A 21,514-nucleotide genomic window follows, 5' to 3' on the forward strand; every position below is an offset into this window, starting at 1 on the left:
AAAAGAATGAATATAATAGTAGGCATTATCATTAAAATAATTTAAATTAAAATTAGAGGTATACTTTGACATAATTTGGAAATATAAAATATGTGTCCCTATAATATGCTATACAGTGTATTATAAACAGAAATATACCCAATATTATTTAAATTTGGGGAGGTAAAAGTCTGATTTCTAATAACTGGTTTTTTTGGGGGGAAGGTGAGCTAAGATGAATTTATAAAACCATTACAACTACTGATTCTAATGGAAGAGGTACAGAATTAAAAAGCTAAACTATACTTAATGGCCAAATATAGAAATTCCGGAAATATTAAACAGCCTTCATATATAATTAAGGGTGAATTTAAAAATGCTTGTTCATTAACTTCTTGATTTCTACAATGTTTGTGAATGAAAGTCCATAAATACCAATTAAAAAGAGCAATTTGGGGACTGCATGTGTGTGTGTGTGTGTCTCTGTGTGTGTGTGTGTGAATAGAAATTTGAAATGGAAAGAGAGGATTCTACAGTGAGGGAAGACTAAGATTTTCTAAAAGACTTAACGATTTGTCTTGTAAACACACCTAAAGTTGAACCTATAAATAGAGTCTAAAAATAAATGTCTCAAGAAGCATTATAATTTTCTAAAAGACTAAAGACGAAATGATATCCTAGAATATTTTCAAATTTTCTATTTCTGGAGTCCCCGTTGTGGCTAGGAACCATGATGTTGCAGGTTCAATCCCTGGCCTGGCTCAGTGGGTTAAGGATCCGGTGTTGCGGTGAGCTGTGGTGTAGGTTGCAGATGAGGCTCAGATCCCATGTTGCTGTGGCTGTGGTGTAGGCTGGTGGCTACAGCTCCAATTAGACCTCTAGTCTGGGAACCTCCATACATCATGGGTGCGGCCCTAAAAAGACAAAAAGACAATTTCTATTTCTACTTTGAGTACGTCCCACTTTATTATTATTATTACTATTTGATTTTTTTTTTTTTTTTGTCTTTTGTCTTTTTTTTAAGGGCTACACCTGTGGCATCTGGAGGTTCCCAGGCTAGGGGCCTAATCGGAGCTAGAGCTGCTGGCCTGTGCTAGAGCCACAGGAATGCCAGATCTGAGCCACGTTGGTTACTTACACCACAGTTCACTGCAACGCTGGATCCTTAACCCACTGAGAGAGGCCAGGGATCGAACCCGCAACCTCATGGTTCCTGGTCGGATTTGTTTCTGCTGCACCACAACGGGAACTCCCCCACTTTATTTAAATGAAAACTGTAATATTTCTCCATTTATGAACAAAAAATCTAAGCACATTCTAACTTATTGAGTTTTAAGTAAGAACCTTGATGTTTTGCTATACTTTCAATAATATATTCTGCCCCGCCACACACACACACTTTCTATGAGGTCTCTTTGAGTGAATTGGGTGCTTACATTTGTCTATTTGTTCTTTCAGTCACAGCCTTCTTATTGTAGTTTCATAGCAAACTGCCAAAAAGTCCTGACCCCAAGCATTGAATCACAAAGACCAGCCTCCATCTGGTTCGCAACAAGAATTTACTAAAGGTTTAGTTAAAGCAGATGGCAAATATGAGAAAATATCTACAACTCTCTGTATATAGTTTTGCCTCAAGGGGCCTCCTTGACTTCCTCAATTGCTTCTCTCAATCTGAGTCAACCCACTGTCTTCTAATGTAGGTGCTGTGAACACATCCTTCCTTGACTTGATGTTCAGGTTCAATAGCCCTAAAAGGAAAAGAATATTTACCCTACATGAGATGTTTGTTTCCATCTTCATTTTCTTCCTCAAAATGGGATTCCTTAAAGATAATATACAGTAGGAATACAAGTTGCTTCATGGAAAATTGATTCTCCTAATGAAAAATTTTTGATATTTTCTTACAGCTAAAAACAAGACAATTATATCGCAACATACAGTTCAATGATACTCTAAGTCAAGACACCTATAGGTCAGTAAGAGTCCAGTCCAAGTTTGAAATGTGAAACATCTAATTTCACCAGTTTGAGCTGAGGCCCTCTCAATTTGAAATTATTATTGGTACCTACAGGTTCATTCTGTAATCTTTTATTTCCATTCACCTCCCTTGAGCAGCTACACGAATAGGAAAACATCCACATCCACAAGTATACCCATGGTTTTATAGCCATAGGAAAGACGAAATGCAGAGAGATAAAATAAACCTTCCTTTTTCCAGTACATTGCTGTACAATGACTCAGAAGCAACTACTATTCAAGTAAAAAGAGTTAAAAGGTGATCAAATTGTAATTTAACTTTATCTAAATCTCTGTTGATTACTTATCTCTTCAAATAAGGAAAAAAACAAATGTTTACTTTGGAAATAATGACCTTACTTAGAATTTCTCAAAAAAAGAAAAGAAACAAAAAATCTGTCTCCAAAGCAAAAAGACAATCTCTTGTAAGACTAGGGGAAAAAAAAAAAAAAAAAAAAAAAAAAAAAAAGAAGAAGGAAGGGAAGGAGAGAGGGAGGGAATAGAAAAGATTTTAGGTTAGCTATGATAAATTTTAAAGTTTCAGAAATCTTAAGGCACACTTGTGGATTCTTATGTTCATGGTGTACTAGTAAGATTTCAACCTCTTCTCCAAATATTCTCTTATTTTTATAGGTCTTATTATTTATTTGATTCAGAATTTATAATTATTCTGGGGAAATCATATCTAGTTTATATATGTGTGTATTTACCAATGAAGAAAAATTGTAAGAAAAATGAAAATTAAAATCCTTATCACTGAGAGATTAAAATTTTAGTGTGTGCAATATTCTTTTTTCCATAATACAAAAATTTGTTTCTATAACCATAAGTATATAATAGCCACAATAGGCAGTGTAACCTGGTGTTTTTCACTTAACAAATGATGAGCAGTTTTAATAATACATCATAAACAATTTATGTGTATATTATTTAGGTGATATTTTGAATATTACACAAAATTTTATAATTTCAATTTTGTTTAGTATTGGCTGCTGTTATGAATTACTATTGTACATAAAACTTTTTGTAAATTTTCATAATTTCCACTGGTTAAGTTACTAAAAGAAAATGGACTAGATTAAAGGGTACACATAGAAATAAAGTTTCAACTCTCTTAACATTCTGTACAGGTCCATGGCAATGCCTATTTTCCCATAATTAGTATTTTCTCTGGAAATTTTTTTTTTTTTTTGTCTTTTTGCCTTTTCTGGGGCTGCTCCTGTGGCATATGGAGGTTCCCAGGCTAGGGGTCTAATCAGAGCTGTAGCTGCCGGCCTACGCCAGAACCACAGAAACATGCAACCTACACCACAGCTCACGGCAACGCCGGATCCTTAACCTACTGAGCAAGGCCAGGGATCGAACACGCAACCTCATGGTTCCTAGTCAGGTTCATTAACCACTGTGCCACAATGGGAACTCCAGTATTTTCTATGGAAAATTATATATATATTTATAACATGTTACCATAATGAAAACAAAGAAAAACTGTCACATTTTGGCCTGAGTACTGAACCTTGTCTTATGTGAAACTGAGTTAATTTAATGAAGAAAGCTATTTAAATAAAGCTGTGTTTCCACCCTTTCCTCAACCCTCTTTTCCTACCATCAGTCTTCTGCTCCTTCACTTGTGTGTATGTGTATGTGCACACAAGTACCACACACACGTGCACACACATACACACACACTCATATGTGAAAAATGATTACTTCTAGTAGATATTTCTCTTGAATTTATTGTACAGGTAATGGGGACAAAATTGCAAAACTCCTTGATAATTTGCCTAGGAAGAGTGAGTTCTATATTCTTCTGTTTTTGTTTTCTATTTCTGTTTAAAATATGACTATGAAAGGTTTCTATTAAGCCTTTTCATACTTGTGGAGTGCTATGTAATTTATCTTATTGTATATTCTTTACCATATTTGAAGTCTAGCTTTTAATTCCAGCTTTAAGGTTGAAAAATGAATACTCACAGAGATGAAGTGCCCTCAGTAACACCAAAAAGAATAAAAATGGCCAAACTCAGAATTCGTCAGAGATTTAAATATATGTGTGCATGCCTAGGATTATTAGCTTGATGATGAACATGGGTTTTTAGGTGGTAGTTAAAATCCCCACAGGTCCAAAAGATATCCTTCAGTGTGCTTATGAAGAAGTAAAAAACCAATAGAACAAAGCAACACTGAATATTAAAACTAGAAAAGAAACTTGGCTATCTGCAAGTCTTGCATTTTTATTTTGAAGAGGAAGAAAAAAAGATCTTAAGAATTTAATCATATTGACCTATACAACCCAGAGGGAAACTGGCCCTTAAATCTAATTTTCTTGACTTGAGTCCAAATACCCTATTGTATACCACATACAATGTACTAGCATATAGAAAAAATAAGCATGTATGGTATTAAACTCTAAACCCCTATGAATCTCTACAGATGAGCCACAAGTTAATCCAGGTAGCATTTTAGATGTTTTCTTTCAAAAAAGCAAAAATTAAATAATAATCTCAGAAAAGCTTTTCATTTGAGTGTTTTTGAGGATTTCCATTTGGCTTGAAACTATAATGATACAATTTTTTAGTTTATTTTATTACTCAACGAATTTATCACATCTGTAGTTGTATAATGATCATCATAATCCAGTTTCACAGGATTTCCATCCCACAACCCAAGCACATCCACCATCCCCCAAACTGTCTCCTCCGGAGACCATAAGTTTTTCAATGTCTATGAGTCAGCATCTGTTCTGCAAAGAAGTTCAGTCTGTCCTTTTTTCAGATTCCACATGTCAGTGAAAGCATTGGATGTTGGTGTCTCATTGTACGGCTGACTTCACTTAGCATGATAGTTTCTAGGTCCATCCATGTTGCAAAAAATGCTGGTATTTTTAAAAAGAATGGCCTTCATTTTTTTAAATACTCAATGAATTTATTACATTTATACTTGTACAATGATCACCACAATCCAATTTTATAGGATTTCCATCCCATAACTCCAGCACACCCCCCCACCCCCCCAAACTGTTTCCTTTGGAAACCATAAGTTTTTCAAAGTCTGTGAGTCAGTATCTATTCTGCAAAGAAGTTCATTGTGTCCTTTTTTTCAGATTCCACATGGCAGTGATAGCATTCGATGTTGGTATCTCATTGTATGACTGACTTCACTTAGCATGATAATTTCTAGGTCCATCCATGTTGCTATAATAGCTGGTATTTCATTCCTTTTAAAGGCTGAGTAATAGTCCATTGTGTATATGTACCACTTCTTCTTGATCCACTCCTCTGTCGATGGGCATTGAGGTTGTTTCATGTCTTGGCTATTGAAAATAGTGCTGCAATGAACATTGGAGTACATGTGTCTTTGCGAGGAGTCGTGGCTTTCTCTGGGTAGATGCCCAGGAGTGGGATTGCTGGATCAAATGGTAGTTCTATATTTAGTTTTCTGAGGAATCTCCATACTGTTTTCCACAGTGGTTGCACCCATTTACAATCCCACCGACAATATACTAGGGTTCCTTTTTCTCCACACCCTCTCCAGCACTTCTTGTTTGTAGACTTTTGGATGATGGCCATTCTGGCTGGTGTAAAGTGGTACCTAATGATACTATTTTAAAAAAATTATAGCATACATTTAAACTTTGCTGCCAGAAAGATAGTATATCATTGCCTGGGTAATTATGTCAGTTACCAAAATTTAATATACTAATATATTTTAGTGCTGTAATGAAAGCTACTTGATCCTAAGTGTTTTCAGCTGAGTTTTCTGTCTCAGCTTTTCTCCTCTGATGACTAATGAGCAGGAATTTGTTACTAGGAAATAAGGAATCTAGGAAAGATTTGTAAGAATGGAAGTGTCATGTTCAGAATTATTCTCCATCTTCTGCTTATTTTTAGTTTCTGTTTTTATTCTGAGCATCCTATGGTAACTTTCTTTTTCTCCTTTCTCTGCTTCATAACCAGCAGTCAAAGCCAAATGGGAATAAGAATAATGAATTCCAGGTGTAAATTCTGCCCTAACCCAAAATCAAATGAATCTCTTTGGAAGAATCATTTACCAAATCAGGATGTGTGTGTCATCTAGATGTAAGTTACGGTCATGGTCACACTGACTATTCTATAGGAAATAGGCTAATAGTTTTAAATGATTATTGTTTTAATCCACTGTTATCTTTTTGAATACAAGTCCTTTGAACCAGATGGCCATAGGCATTCATCTTTCTGGAGGTATGGCAGACTGGGATTTATCGAGAATGAATTTTTAAAAGTAACATTCAGTTTTTGACATATCTAATTAATGCATCAAGACTATAATGTGAGAATTAGGCAATGTTAGAGAATTTTTTTTCAAATTAACTTATTTATATTATCTCCTTCAAACCGGATGATACCCTTTATACAATGGCATTGAGATCTTGAGTCTGTGTTACTGTATAGAATAGAAAATTTTAACATGAGAAAAACTTTTTGAAATGCACTTAACTTTCCCTTCCCTTGAGAAGTGATGCCAAAAAAGAAAGATGTAAACAATCAGAAATAATTACCCATTTTCTCTTTTAAGACTCTTGTTTGGTAAGCAGAATGTGTATCGTATATTGGAGGTAAGAGGAAGTGCAGAGGAAACATATCTCTTTTATTCAGGTGGTGGAAAATAAACTCTTGAGTCATTCCTGAATGAAGCTGAAATGCAACAAAAATAACATGAAATTCTTTGGGGTTGAGTTACCCTCAGTTTTCATCATGCATGGATATTCAATTGCCTTGCAGTTATCTTGCATGGGGACCTTTTGTAAGAGCATATCATCTTCCAAAGTTGGGAGAAAACTGCTCAGTGGGAATGGATGGAGTATAGGGAAGATACTCCCCAACCTGAGTCAGTAGAAGCCAAAATGGAACAAAATCAGCTAGAGGAAATCATTGAGCTCTGTCTGAGTTATGAGTCAAGTCTGCTACAGAGCTCGGCCATGCCTAGGGCAGCTAAGATGGCAGGTGCATGAAGGGAATTAAAATCAGTTAAATCATAGATCATGGTATAAATCTCTGTGGCTTCCATCCAATTAAGAATTTTTTAAAAAAAGAGGAGGCAAACTTCCCTTTTATAATCCATCTAGGATTTAGCAAGAAATAGGCCACTGTTTAGCCAAACCTAGGTTTTGTCCCTTTCCACAGTGCTTCAATAATTATAAAAACCTGTATGACTCTGATCAAACTCATATCTCTTACATTTTTTTTTACTTTAAATTTACATAAAACATTTTATTCAAAGGTGTTAGAGATGAAATGTTAGACGTAACTCTTATCCTTGTCAGTCTACAGATTATTTAGGAAAAAGTTAAAGGCAAATATTAAATGAAAAGTTAAGTATCCATCAACACAGTAATGAAATAAAGTTAAAACATAATAAAATATTATTAACATGAAACACAAAATGGGCATTAATATTTTGATATAGAAATATTCTAGTAATATTTGAAGTTACTAATATAAGGTATTTGGGGGAGAATAGCCTTAAGATATACCTTGATATATTTGTTCATTTATGCAACCAAATACTGTATATTAGAAAATCTGTTGTGTACAGAATGAACAGAAGTAAATAAAACAAAAGTCTGGTCCTCATGAAGCTTACAGTGTAGGTTTAAGAGAGAATAAATATAATAAATAGGCCTGCAGTAGGTAGGATTAGTATGTTTGAGGAGAATTCATTACAAGCAAAATATTTAATCATAAATAAATATGGAAATGTTGGAGACTAATAATGAACACTAGGACAAAAGAGAGTTTTTGAAGGAGAAAGTTGTGAGAGATTAGACAACAAATATTAGCAATTGGCCAGACTTTGCTGTGTGTTGATTATTGTGCTCTGTAGTTTGGATTTCATTTAATAGGTAGTGTGGAACCACTGAGAAAATCCATTCATAGGACTGACATATTTAAAGATTTTTTTAAGAAAGAAAAATCTTGGAGTTCCCATCATGGCTCAGTGGTTAACGAATCCGACTAGGAACCATGAGGTTGCGGGTTCGATCCCTGACCTTGCTCAGTGGGTTAAGGATCCAGCGTTGCCGTGAGCTGTACTGTAGGTTGCAGTCTCGGCTCAAATCCCGAGTTGCTGTGGCTCTGGTGTAGGCTGGTGGCTACAGTTCCAATTCGACCCCTAGCCTGGGAATCTCCATATGCCGCGGGATTGGCCCAAGAAATGGCAGAAAGACAAAAAAAAAAAAAAAAAAAAAAAAAAAAAAAGAAAGAAAGGAAGATCTTGCAAGACCAATAGAGGGGAGGTGGAACCTTGTACAATTTACTGGAGTCCTGTGACTTAGATGAAGTTGCATAGGATGAAAGGTTTATATAAAGATCTTTTGGTGCTTGACATTACCAGGATGCCCCTAAAAATGCGGTTGCAGAAGAGGAACTTGCCCTAATTGACTTCAGTTCTTGTTGAAGTACCTACAGTTTGGGGAGCAGAGTGAAAATAAGGTAGATAATGAAGCTACTATTTCCCCTATTTATTATATCATTTTATTCACTCATTCATTTATAAATTGACCCTCACAATCCTTTTTGAATACCTATAATGTACTAGGGATATGGCGTATAGTAATTATTCATAATTAATTGTGGATGTGATGTCCTGTCCCACAGGCACAGAACTCATACAATGTTCCCTTAGTGAGATGAGGAAAAGGGAGAAGAAGGTATTGAAGCAAAAGAAGTAGAGAAAAGATAATCACATCTAGGAGGGAAAGAAGAGCAAGAACCTTATTCTCTGGTAATTAATGATAAAACTGAGCTTTTTAAAAAAAGAGTGAAAAATGTAGAAGAGTCAGGAGGGATAAAAAGAACCCCTAGGGGAAAGAGATCAGGTAGGTAGAGAACCAAAAGTTTAGGAAAGGATGTTGCAGGTAAAGGGAACCATGAGGGCAAAAGTGTGTAAACTTTGGTATGAGAGGATAATGGATTTCTCTAGAACAGCAGTTGAGGGAATGGAAAAATAAGCCCTTTCTAAGGAAGTATTGATAATGTATGACGACTGACTCCTCTGTAACAAACACAAACATAATGAAGTAAAATTTTTGTTAGTCTATTTGAATGAAGGCCTTCAACTTACACTTCAAGTACAAAAATCTAATCATGGAAGAGGAATTAGGCATAGATCTTTAAATGTGGGAGTCAATCATGCAAGGAATAAAAATGTTTTATGTTTAGATTTAACTATTTTTAAATTATTTAATTCCTCCCACTGTCAAAAGGACTGAAATAAAATTGTGTGAAACTCCTAACTAGACTGGGTGGTGGTATAAATAAGCTGTTATCTCATTTTACATTGTTATATTTTCTTTTAGTTTTTATATCTCAGAAAAAATATGGATATTATTACTATTTTTTTCTAATTCTACCTCCAGATGTCTTTAAAATATATTACTGTCTTTTAGATTATAAATGTATCCTTTTAAAATCAATACTTCAGCCCAGGGCTTCCACAAGAGGGCAAAGAAGGAAGACTCTGAACTTACCTCCTCCCATGTGCACATCAAAATTACAACTACTTATAGAACAACAATCTATGAGAGGAACTTGAAGATTTGCAGAAAAGATTTTTCACAACTGAAGATATAAACAAAGAACTACAACATAACAAGTAGGATGGGTGGACATGCAGTATAGTTTGGACACATACCCCTGGGTTAATAACCCACAAATGGGAGGAGTATTACAAGCACAGATCCTCCTAAAGGCATGAGCAGTACAGACCCTGTATTGGGCTCCCTGACATGAATGTCCTGCATCAAGAAGACAAGCTTCCAGAATACCTGGCTTTGAAAACCATTGGGGCTTATATTCAGAACAGCTGGACAGCTGTAGGAAATATACTGCTTTTAAGGACATGCACAGAATCTCACATGATCTGAATTCCATTGTGAAGGCATTAGTTTGAAAGAAGCCTGGGCCAGACCAACTTGATCTTAGAAAGCATTCTATAAAGGCAGAAGTCAACTAGAACTCCCACTGGGCACAAAGATTTTGGTGGTAACAATGTTGGGGTACTTGTTCTACTGCAGTAATTCTGATACAGGCAAATTTCATTTGAGAATCCTCCCTCTAGTCTGTTAGTGCCAGGAACTGGCACCATCCATAATGGACTCAGAGCAGTCACACAAGGCAGAGCCTTGCAACCAACGAACATGCTCACAGTAGTAAGCCCCACTACAACAGATGGGTGCACAAAACCCAAATAGCATCCCTAGAATATATACGGGGACAGGCTGCTGGGCCCCATAAGATGTTCTCTTCATGAGCCATTTCTCTAAGATCAGGAAATATAACCCACCAACTTAATATATAGCAATAAACAAAGAGAATTAGGCAAAATAAGGAGACAGGCACATTCTTTTCAAGTACACATGAAACATTCTCCAAGATTTACAAGCTAGGTCACAAAACAAGTCTCAGTAAATTTAAGAAAATTGAAATCATAGCATGCATCTTTTCCAACTATGGCACTATGACACTAGAAATCAATTATAAAAAAAAAAAAAAACCTCAAAAATCCCCAAAACATGTAGAGGCTAAACAATATACTAATAAATAATCAGTGAGTTGTTGAGGAAATCAAAAAGTCCTAAAATCAAATGAAAATGGAAACACACTGATTAAAAAATATATGTATATTGGAAATAATAAAAGCAGTTCTAAGAGGGAAGTTTACACAGTTAAGTATATAGAAGCTTAACTCAGGAAACAAAAAATCTCAAATAAACAATTTAACGTTAGACCTATAGGAACTAGAAAAAGAACAAATGAAATCCCAAGTCAGTAGAAGGAAATAAATAATAATGACCAAAGAAGAATTTGAAACAAAAAAAAAAAAAAAAAACAGAAAAGATCAGTGAAACTTGTTCTTCAAAAATGTTTTTTTTTAAAGAGTTTGTTCTTTTAAAAAATATAAATAAAATTGATAAAGCTTTATCTAGTCTCATCAAGAAAAAAGGAATGAGATTCTAAAAAATAAAATCAGAAAACAGGTGAACTTACAGTGGACACCACAGAAATACACAAGCATAAGAAATAAGAGATAACTATACACAATTATATGCAAATAGAATGGACAACATAGAAGAAATGGACAAATTCCTAGAAACATATAATCTCCTATGACTGAACCAGAAAGAAATAGAAAAACATCGAGACCAATGATGAATGAAATGAGATTGAACCAGTAATGAAATAACTTTCAATAAACAAAGGTCCGGAAACAGAAGGTTTCACATGTGAATTCTACCAAACATTTAGAGAAAAGTTAACACCTATCTTTAACAAACTATTCTAATAAGTCACAGAAGTAACACATCCAAACTGATTCCACAAGGCTAGTGTCACCCTGATACCAAAACCAAAGACACCAAAAAAAAAAAAAAAAAAAAAAAAAAGTTGTAGGCTTTTATCACTGATGAATATAGATGTAAAAATTCTCAACAAAATATTAGTAAACCTAGTTCAGCAGTTTCTTAAAAGGATCATACACACCATGATCTAGTGGAATTTATCTCAAAGACGCAAGGATGGTTCAATATCTGCAAATTAATCACTGTGTAACCACTTTAACAAATTAATGAATAAAAAGCATATAATCACCTCAATAGATGCAAATAAAGCTTTTGAGAAAATTCAACATTCATTGATGATAAAAACTCTCAACAAAGTGGGTCTAAAGGAAACATATTGGAACATAATAAAGACAATATATGGCAAATTCATAAGCAATATCATACCTAATGATAAAAAGTTGAAAGCATTTCTCTAAGATCAGGAACAGACAAGGATGACCACCTTTGCTACTTTTATTCAACATAGTATTGGAAGTTCTATCCAGTAATCAGAGAAGATAAAGAAATAAGAGTAGTATGAATTGGAACAGAAGAAGTAAAACTGTCCTAGTCTACAGATGACATAATGTAATATATAGAAAATCCTGAAGTCCCCTCAAAAAAACTATCAGAACTGTCAAATTCAATAAAATTGCACAATATAAAATTAATATACAGAAACATGTTGTGTTTCTATACACTAATAATGAACTCTCAGAAAAAAATTTTTTTTTGTCTTTTGTCTTTTTAGGGCCATACCCACGGCATATGGAGATTCCCAGGCTAGGGGTCTAATCCGAGCTGTAGCTGCTGGCCTACACCACAGCCACAGCAACACAGGATCCGAGCCACGTCCACGACCTACACCACAGCTCATGGCAACTCCGGATCCATAACCCAGTGAGCAATGCCAGGGATCGAACCCACAACCTCATAGTTCCCAGTCGGATTCATTTCCACTGTGCCACGATGGGAATTCTAAAAAAAGATTTTTTTAAATCCCATTTACAATTTCAGAAAAAAGGTTAAAGTACCTAGGAATAAATCTAACCAAGGATATAAAAGACTTATACTCTGAAAACTATAGACATTAATGCAAGAAACTAAAGATGACATAAACAAATGGAAAGATATATTGTGTTCATGGATTGAGAAAATTATTATTAAAATAATCCCTATCAAAATACCAAAGCATTTTTCACAGAACTAGAACAAGTAATCCTAACATTTGCATAGAATCACAAAAGACCATGAATAGCCCAAACAATCCTGAAAAAGAACAAAGCTGGAGGTATCATGTTCTGTGACCTCAAACTATACTTATACAGATGACCAAGAGGCACATGCAAAGTTGCTCCACATCACTCATCTGGGAAATATGAATCAAAACCATATTGAGATACCACCTTACATCCATCAATATGGCTATAATCAAAACAACAATGATGACAACAACAAAAAATACAATAAATATCAAGTGTTGACAAGGATGTGGAGAAAAGGCGACCCTTGTACATTGTTGGCAAGATTGTAAGTTGGTGCAGTCATAATGGAAAATAGTATGGAGCTATCATATTATCCAGAATTTTCACCCCTGGGTTTTTATCTGAATGAAATAAAAACACTAATTTGAAAAGACATAAACACCCCAATGTTTATTGCAGTATTATTTACGATAGCCAAGATATAGAAGCAACCTAAATGTTCAGTGATAAATGAATGGATAAAGTGTGTGTGTATGTATACAAACCTCTATACCTTTATACACACAAACATGTGTATGTACATAATAACCTATTATTCAGTCATAAAAAATAATATCTTGTCATTTACAAAATCATGGATGCACCCAAATGGTAAAATGCTTAGTGAAATATATCAGAAAGTGCAAGACAAATATTGTATGTTCTCACTTATATGTAGAATCTAAGAAAACAAAACCAACAAAACAAAACAAAACAAAAGAACAGACTCAGAGATACAGAGAACAAGTAGACAGTTGCCAGAGAGGAGGAAGGTGAAGGTGTGGGCAAAATAGGAATAGGGAATTGAGAGGTATAATCCTCCATTTATACAATAAATAAGCCATGAGATATAACATACAGCATAGGAATATGGTCAATAATATTGTAATAATTTGTACAGGGACAGATGGTTATTAGGCTTATACTAACATATGAAAATGTCAAATCATTATGTAGTACACCTGAAATTAACATAATATTGTACATCAACTATATTTCAATAAAAAATAAAATAGTTGATTTCCTGCCTGACTGCAAAGAAGATTTTCAGGAATCTTTGTATTGCTTCACCTTTTGCCATAAGTATGTATTACTTTTATAAGGCAAAAAAAATAAAAAAATAAATCAGTACTTCTGAAAATCTCATAATATGAAATAGCAAAGATGAGATTTTTTTTCCTAGATATTTTGGGCTTACACTTATGTTTTAAATTCATTATTTTCCTTGGCAGTAATCCTTTTAACATTGAATGAAAGTATGCTTTCTTAATATAAGGAGTAGAATACTAGAGGAGATCCCTTATAGATGTTTATAGTGGAAGAAAACTTAGGTAGTTTATAGTGTAAATTCTCATATTATCTTAAGATTGTCTAGAGTGCATTCTGTGGGTTAGAGCTGTTTAAAGGTAGAATTGGGATTCTTCAGGAGGCAATGCATTACTCTTCAGGGAGGAACAAAATGGATTTAAAACATGGTGATATTTAATAGTGTAAGAGCTCCAAGTGAAATTATTTGCTCAACATTACTTAAGTGGCTTGGACCAAGGTTTTAACTACCAAATCTTTTTATCTCTTAAATCTTTTACATTCTTCAGAATCATCATGGAATTTTTCATTAAGCAATGCTTAGCAAGCAAAAGTAAATATCAGCCTCCAAATAAATAACAGAATCATCTTTCTTATCCAAAGGTTCTATGAAATTTGAAATAAGGCAGGGTCTTTAACTTAGCATTCCATTTGTCTTCCTGATAAAACCTGTTTTGGGTCTAGGAGTCAAAGTGCTTTAATCAAAATAATCAGGCCAATCTAGATTATACTCTTATACCAGGATACTGAGTGACTGCAGTTTTTCTTTCAGAACTTGACTCCTTAAAGCAGAAATTTTGAAACTGACCTGTTCAGAGATGTCCTTGGGCTGATTTATACCTCCTGGGGTTAGTGCAATGGAATGAATCTGCCTTGGGACTTCTAAAAGTGTCACCTCCACCTGTTTTTTATTGGTCAACTGCTAGCTTGAGAGCAGAATAAATTGTGGAGCAGATGCTTAAGAATTTTTTGCTTAGTCTAGTATAATGAGCAATGCAGGATTAAACCCTGCTGGGTCAATTGATAACTGTGGGACTGGTCTTGAAATATAATTTTTAAAATTCATTTTTACCTTTTTATATTCATTCAGCCAACACATATTTATGAGTACTCTTCCAGAACTTAGGGATACAGTGGTGAAGCATGTCATCTAATAGGAGTAAACATCCAAAAGCATAGAAATGAAAATTAATGGTCAGTGATCTGAAGTACGTGAAATAGGGTCATGTGAAAGAGAATGCTTGTGGTCTGCTTTAGCAGGATTATCAGTGAAGGATTTCTTGATGTTTATGTTGAGACCAGAATCATGAGATGAGAACAGCTGTGCAAAGACCTGAGCAAGAAGTGTTGGAGATTTTCAGGAAGTAGGTATATAAAATGCAAGGCTATAACACAAAAAATGTACTTGGTCATTTTTCAGAGACAAAAAGAAGGCAAGCTGAACTGACCTTAAGGAGTTGAAGACTGCTTAATGGAGGACCTTATAAAATATGAGATATAACTTCAATTTTATTCATATTACAACAGAACCACTTTTTTGCTTTTTTGGTTTTTAATTCAAACAGTGACATCTGGTTTGTATGGCTTAGTGGAAGTTGAATTGTATGAGGGCTAGAGTGGAGTCAGGGAGTTTAGTAGAAGCTTTTGCAATAAGTAGTTCAGGGGAAAGCTGATGATATGAACAGGGCTGTAACATTTAAGAGAGTAAGAGATCCGATTCAGGATACATTTTAGACACACTGAGGATGAAGTGCAGGGGAGGGAAGGAAAGAAACAATAGATGAAAGGTTATGTTTGTTAGACCTCTCTGTAGTATAAAATGACTCTTGGCTATTACCATTTTGGAACTTAGGAGGCAGTCCAAACCTGGTCCTCTGAAAGTCATCAAAGCAAAGGACCCTCTAATATTTGCATTTGTGATAGTGGAGAAAGGGACAGTGAAGGAACACATGAAATAGTGATTAAGAAGAGAGAACCAGAAGACAGTGTTCAAAGAAAGAATGAGTAGTCAGTTACTGATATGCAGTTGATAATTTGAATAAGAAGAGAGGAGAAAGTGCTCAATGTCTTGGCAAGATGTAGTCATTGGTGACTCATTGACCTTAATATCTTAACTATATTCACCTTAACTCTTTTATTATTATCAGTGATGCAGTGATAGTAATGTAATTAGTAGAATTATTTTTAAAAAAATCCTCTCTGAAGTGACATAAATATTCTGAAAAAAGAATGGTCAAAAAGGACAGATGTTTCCGTGCTGCCATCAACAATCACAGATACCAGTTTATTTCCTTTCTAATAGACTTCATATTATTTTGCCAAGCCAGCAATCCCACAAGTACAACTAGTTGACAAGGTCCTTCCTCAGCACCAGATATCATATTCAATTTGATACATGTGAATAAGCCTTTGAAAGTTGATGTTTAATAACTGACTCCTCTGGATTCAACATACAGTCTAAAAAGGTAGACTCTGTGGTTGTTAGGCATTTGACTTTTCCCCGCCCCCTGTAGTCATGTTCTGTTATTTATTATATCTGATGTTAATTGTAAAGTACTAAAGAATAAACTTATTTCTTACTACAGTAAGATAAAATGTAGGATAGTAGACTAACTGAAACTCATTCCAAACATCTATCAGTGCACCATCTGATGTAGAATAAACCCCACTATACAAATGTAGCTGTTTCTAACCTGAAAAAAAAAAAGGTGCTTATATAATCCTCCATTAAATTATAACTGAAGAGATTAACCTCTCTTGATAGATGCTGATCAAATATTCTTCTAGTTAATTACCACTTGTAAGGGATCCTGGAGACCTCTCAACAAATGCAGCATGAGTAGATATATTGGTATTTTGTCTAGCATGTTTAATTTAGTTGATTTGCTTTTTAGTTGCTGAATTCTGCTTTCTCCTACATGCTTTCAGTTTCTTTAAGGATGCTACCATGAATTTAGCGTATTGCTTCCTGCCGCTAAAAAGTAAATTTAAGCAGCAGATGGAGTTTGTAGCACTCATGCTTTGCTGGTGAGTGACAATTCAGGCTGACAGAGAAAACAAAAGATGTGTGACCAGGAATTCCTACTGTAATTTTGACTCTTGGTATGATCTTTAGTAAGTTACCAAACCTCACTAAGGAGCCACTGTCGGAGTGGTGGAGTCAAAAGGGAAGGTATTGGTCTTCTATCTCTCTGAGGCAGGGTGTGAAATAATAAATGAAGTTTTCTGAGTAGAGGTAGGAAGAGGCTGTTTCACTGCAAGTTAAGAATGTAACTTTGGAATATTAAGAATGTGAGTTTGGAATATTAATCTAACCTATAGAAATCAAAGCTTTGTACTTCTCAGAACACATATAGGTCTGTTCTACGGCAATTGATATAAAAGGCACACATTTCATAAGAAACATTTTAAAAAATCAGCTGTAGTTTGAATGTTAGAAATGAAACTTCTGGAGTTCCCGTTGTGGCTCAGTGGTTAACAAATCCGACTAGGAACCGTGAGGTTGTGGATTTAATCCCTGGCCTCGCTCAGTGGGTTACGGATCTGGCATTGCCATGAGCTGTGGTGTATGTCACAGAGGTGGCTCGGATCCCACATTGCTGTGGCTCTGGCGTAGGTTAGCGGCTAGAGCTCAGATTCAACCCCTAGCCTAGAAACCTCCATATGCCGGGGTGCAGCCCTAGAAAAGACAAAAAAGACAAAAAAAAAAAAAAGCCAAAAAAAAAAAAAGCAATGAAATTTCAGTCAATGGTTTTCTCACTTTTTTGTTGAAAATGTCCTTTCTAAAATGAAACATATGTCTTAATACTTAATTCAGTTAAAATAAGAGTTGTCCCATTTGCTTTGGGGAGATGAGCAAGAACCCCATGACTTAGCCTCCCTTTTGATCTCTACTTATAGTCTCAGATACAGTCTTTCTACTTACAATTATTCATTTTTTCTAATTTTCATAGGTAATCTCCCATCATTTGCACATGTAAATTTCCTATTCTCAGGCTTACCTAATTTTTGACCCATTTTCTCAGTCTTTCAAGAGGTGAATTCACTCATTTTTCCAGTAATGATCTACTGGCTACTTACATAGAATGGGACAATGATTCCAATACAAACATAAATAAACTGTAGTTTCTTCACTAAAGGAAAGTGTAGTTTAGGGAAGCAAACAAGAAAGTCACAAAGAAACTTTAATTGAAGTTATGTTTGAGATATCTAGTTACTTTAGCTCAGATCATAAAGAAAACCAAATAAATTTATTGTTTATTGATGGCCATAATATAATTCATTGGGATATGGATGTGGATGTGTTTTGAAATATCAAGGCTTTTACAAGTTAAAATGGTAATAAAATAATTATCTTATATCAAGTTTTAGTGCACAGGCCTGTTAGGTCAAGTTTTCAAAACCTTCAATATAAGACAAGTAAGTACAATTAAGATGACTCATTTCTATTTTGTCCTTTTTCATTTCAATTAAAAAAATCCTCCCATAATACCATCACTCTTTCCAGAAGCAAAAGATACAGATTTCTTAATTTCTGCTTTAGGCCTAGCCATAGGACTAAAGCAGAATCCTTGGAAGGTTAGTAGATAGCAGTGCTATTTTTTTCTCAAATTTTGCTCTTTAACAAGTGCCTCAATATGAAAAAAAAGTGAGTACTTTGTCATTTTAAACACTGTGCCTATGAGAGAAGCAAAGATGGGGTGGGTGGGGAGAGGAAGAAAAGAAGAGAGGAAGCACAGGTGATGTTTGGTATCCTGCAAATTTTATTTCATTGTTGACTGATTGCTGTATTTTTAGATGGGACCATCAGTGTTCTGAATAGCAGTCGTTATACTAAGTGACCATTTTACAAGTTAAGGAAAGAAAAATGGATCTGCTTATTGAATGGATAGGCAATAAAGATGCTCAGCTGTACAAAACCTAAAAAAATCTTAGAAGTAACAACTGCCATTACAAAACAAAAGATAAATTCCAGTAAACCTCAGTGTGAGCATTTTTGATCTTATGTAATCTTTTCAATAACAGCTGAGTGGACCAATCATGACAATATTTATCATCTACTGAGAAATATAGCAGTAAAAATATGGGCATGGTGAAATAAAAAAGAATATTAAGTATCTAAGAGAAAATTGTGGCATAATAGTCTTCATATTTTGGAGTTGAAAGTGATAATCATGTCAACATTTCCTCCTTTTTGATCTCTACTTATAATCTTAGATACAGTCTTTCTACTTACCATTATTATATAATTCTATATAATAATTATATAGTAATTATATAACTTATGCAGTGTATAGAAAACTGAGAATAATATATATGACATAATTAAGGAAAAGAATATATCAGAGATCCTTACTGTAGAATCCTTTTTGAGGAGACATATTTCTATATTTAATGATTATGAAATTTATGTTATAAAGGATATGTTACATTTTTATTTAATGTTAAAACTTAAGGAATGATAGTCTTTGTGAAAAATTACATACAGTAATGTATAAGCAGCTTCAAACTTTATCTTTTAAACTTTATATTTCTAAGCCTTTATACTTTATTCTGTTACATATTTAATCTTACTTTGGTGTATTCTCAGCTTTCATTCTGAAGATTAATGTTTATGACTTTATAGTTTGTTGCATTTTATAAATTGGTTCCTATTCTAAATCATGGTAAAGATGCCTGGTTTCTGAGCCTTGAAGACTTGTTCCAGTTTATAGAACAAAGCCGTTTTTATGCCTCTAGAACTCTGTATTACTTTGCATTTTTATGTAATGTTTAGAATTTTTATCTAAAACTTTCTGAGGATGATTTCAGAGTGTTTTACCACATGGTTATTCCTCATAGAACATAGCTCACCAAATACAAGTTTGGATTTGGGTTTTTACAATTAGAGAACTACTTCTGAACATATTAAAAATAATATTTACTTTGTGTTGATTACTAGAAGAAAAATATAAAAAGAGGGAGAAAAGTTTTTTCACATATGAAAATAACCTAATATTTTTATTTTTCCACCAAACTTTGTTGACATTTTAAACTTATTTAATTTTAAAACCATGCTATGCAAATAATTATCTGTCTTGATTGTTTCACTTAACATTACAGAATTTCCTCATTACAATATTTCAAAATGTATGTATAATCATTTTATTGATGAGAAAATTCCCAATACATAAAGAAAAATAACGAAAATGTTTCCTGCCGTTGAGCATGTAATACACTTCTGTTTTTTAATTGTTTTACAAATTATGTTATAAGAACATCTTTTATTCATGAACAATTTTTATACTAATAGGAAGTATTTCAGCATTATGTCTAAGTTTTGGTTCTTTAGGGGGAAAAAAATACCTGCTACATAACTTAAGTGCTACTGCTTTACTTGAAGGTGTAATCTTCCCTCCCACATCCCCCTCCCACCTCCACAACAAATGAGGGAAATTGAAGGTTACACTGAGAAAAAACATAACTAAATACAGGGTAATATATTACTTCATCTGAAAGTACAGCTAGTATCTTGATTACATGGTACATTCTGAGTAGGACATACGGAACCACACATTAGGCCTTGAAATAGTCATCAAGGGAGGAAGAAAGAGGAATTTTTCTTATTTTCTCCTATCTCTTAATGACTGTTTGTTTTATGAACTGTTAACTTTCCCATATTTCTAGGGTATATCAAATATTCCTTCTGAAAGAAGCCAGGGAATCCAGGCTTCATGCTTTCTGATGTACTGTATCATTTGGTTCCAGAAGTGATTAGGACCAGCTCATCCTGGGCCTTGTTGCATAGGAACTATGCATTCACTATGCTGTGGCTTTCATCATGGTGGGCATCTTAGAAGCCAGGCAAGGGATCTAGCACTCATATGAAATGCAGTCAAGGCAACCAAATGTGCTATGGGATGACATAGTAACCAGTGATGGCAAACAGCCTATGAGGGAAATGCTTCTTAGCAAATAAATCTGATATGAAATGTACATTAGTCCTGAAATACCAATACATCTGATAAAGGTATAAAAATGTATCTGGTTCTTGGAGTTCCCCTCGTGGCTCAGTGGTTAGAGAATCTGACTGGTGGCCATGAGGTTGCAGGTTCAGTCCCTGCCCTTGCTCAGTGGGTTGGGGATCCGGCGTTGCCATGAGCTGTGGTATAGGTCACAGACGCGGCTCGGATCCCATGTTGCTGTGGCTCTGGTGTAGGCTGGTAGCTACAGCTCTGATTGGATCCCTAGCCTGGGAGTCTCCATGCGCAGTGGGTGTGGCCCTAGAAAAGGCAAAAAAAAAAAAAAAAAAAAAAAGACAAAAATGTATCTGGCTCTTAATACAAATTGACATATTACTTTCAAAAAATGTATACTCTTCTACACACGTATATAAGTAATAAATAAATGTATTCAGTATTTTAATTAAATTGATACATTTCTTTCTAAAGCAACCCAAAACTTTCCTAAATAGCATTGTTTAATTAAATTTGCATTTTTATTAATAGAGAGGTTTAAAATCATTCATGCTTATTCATCTGGACTTTCAACTGCTCCATATCTATATAAATATTTCCTCAAATTATTTAAACATGCTTTTCTCATCAGTCTAAAAAATATAAAATTAAAAGCAAAGGAAAAAAATTCAGACACACAAAAATACATGTAAATAACCTTTCTTATATTTTTGAACCAGGTTTTACTACAGAGTTTTATATAAATATTAAATACAATAACAAACATGATTAAAGATTAAATATATAAGGCTGTACTTATAAAAATATACAGTAACAGTATGAAAAAAGTTATTACTACCAAGGCACTCAAAAGGAAACATGAACATATGGGAAGC

The 21,514-nt window shown here is 34.3% G+C and overlaps 1 long non-coding RNA gene across 1 annotated transcript in view; it reads left to right on the top strand.

The window, feature by feature from the left end:
* The window catches only part of LOC102162681 (uncharacterized), an 87,245-nt gene extending 69,833 nt beyond the window's left edge, over positions 1–17,412 (top strand). The window contains exons 3-4 of the long non-coding RNA XR_014813730.1: positions 8,368–8,465; positions 15,104–17,412. This is a non-coding gene — a long non-coding RNA (uncharacterized LOC102162681). The remainder of the gene's footprint in view (positions 1–8,367; positions 8,466–15,103) is intronic.
* The last annotated feature ends 4,102 nt before the right edge of the window (positions 17,413–21,514 follow it).

Source organism: Sus scrofa, chromosome 8 (assembly GCF_054392235.1).
Source record: "Sus scrofa isolate SSC_HxYL_T2T_F1_AM1 chromosome 8, Sscrofa_HxYL_maternal_Yorkshire_Landrace_v2.0, whole genome shotgun sequence".
NCBI lineage: Eukaryota > Metazoa > Chordata > Mammalia > Artiodactyla > Suidae > Sus > Sus scrofa.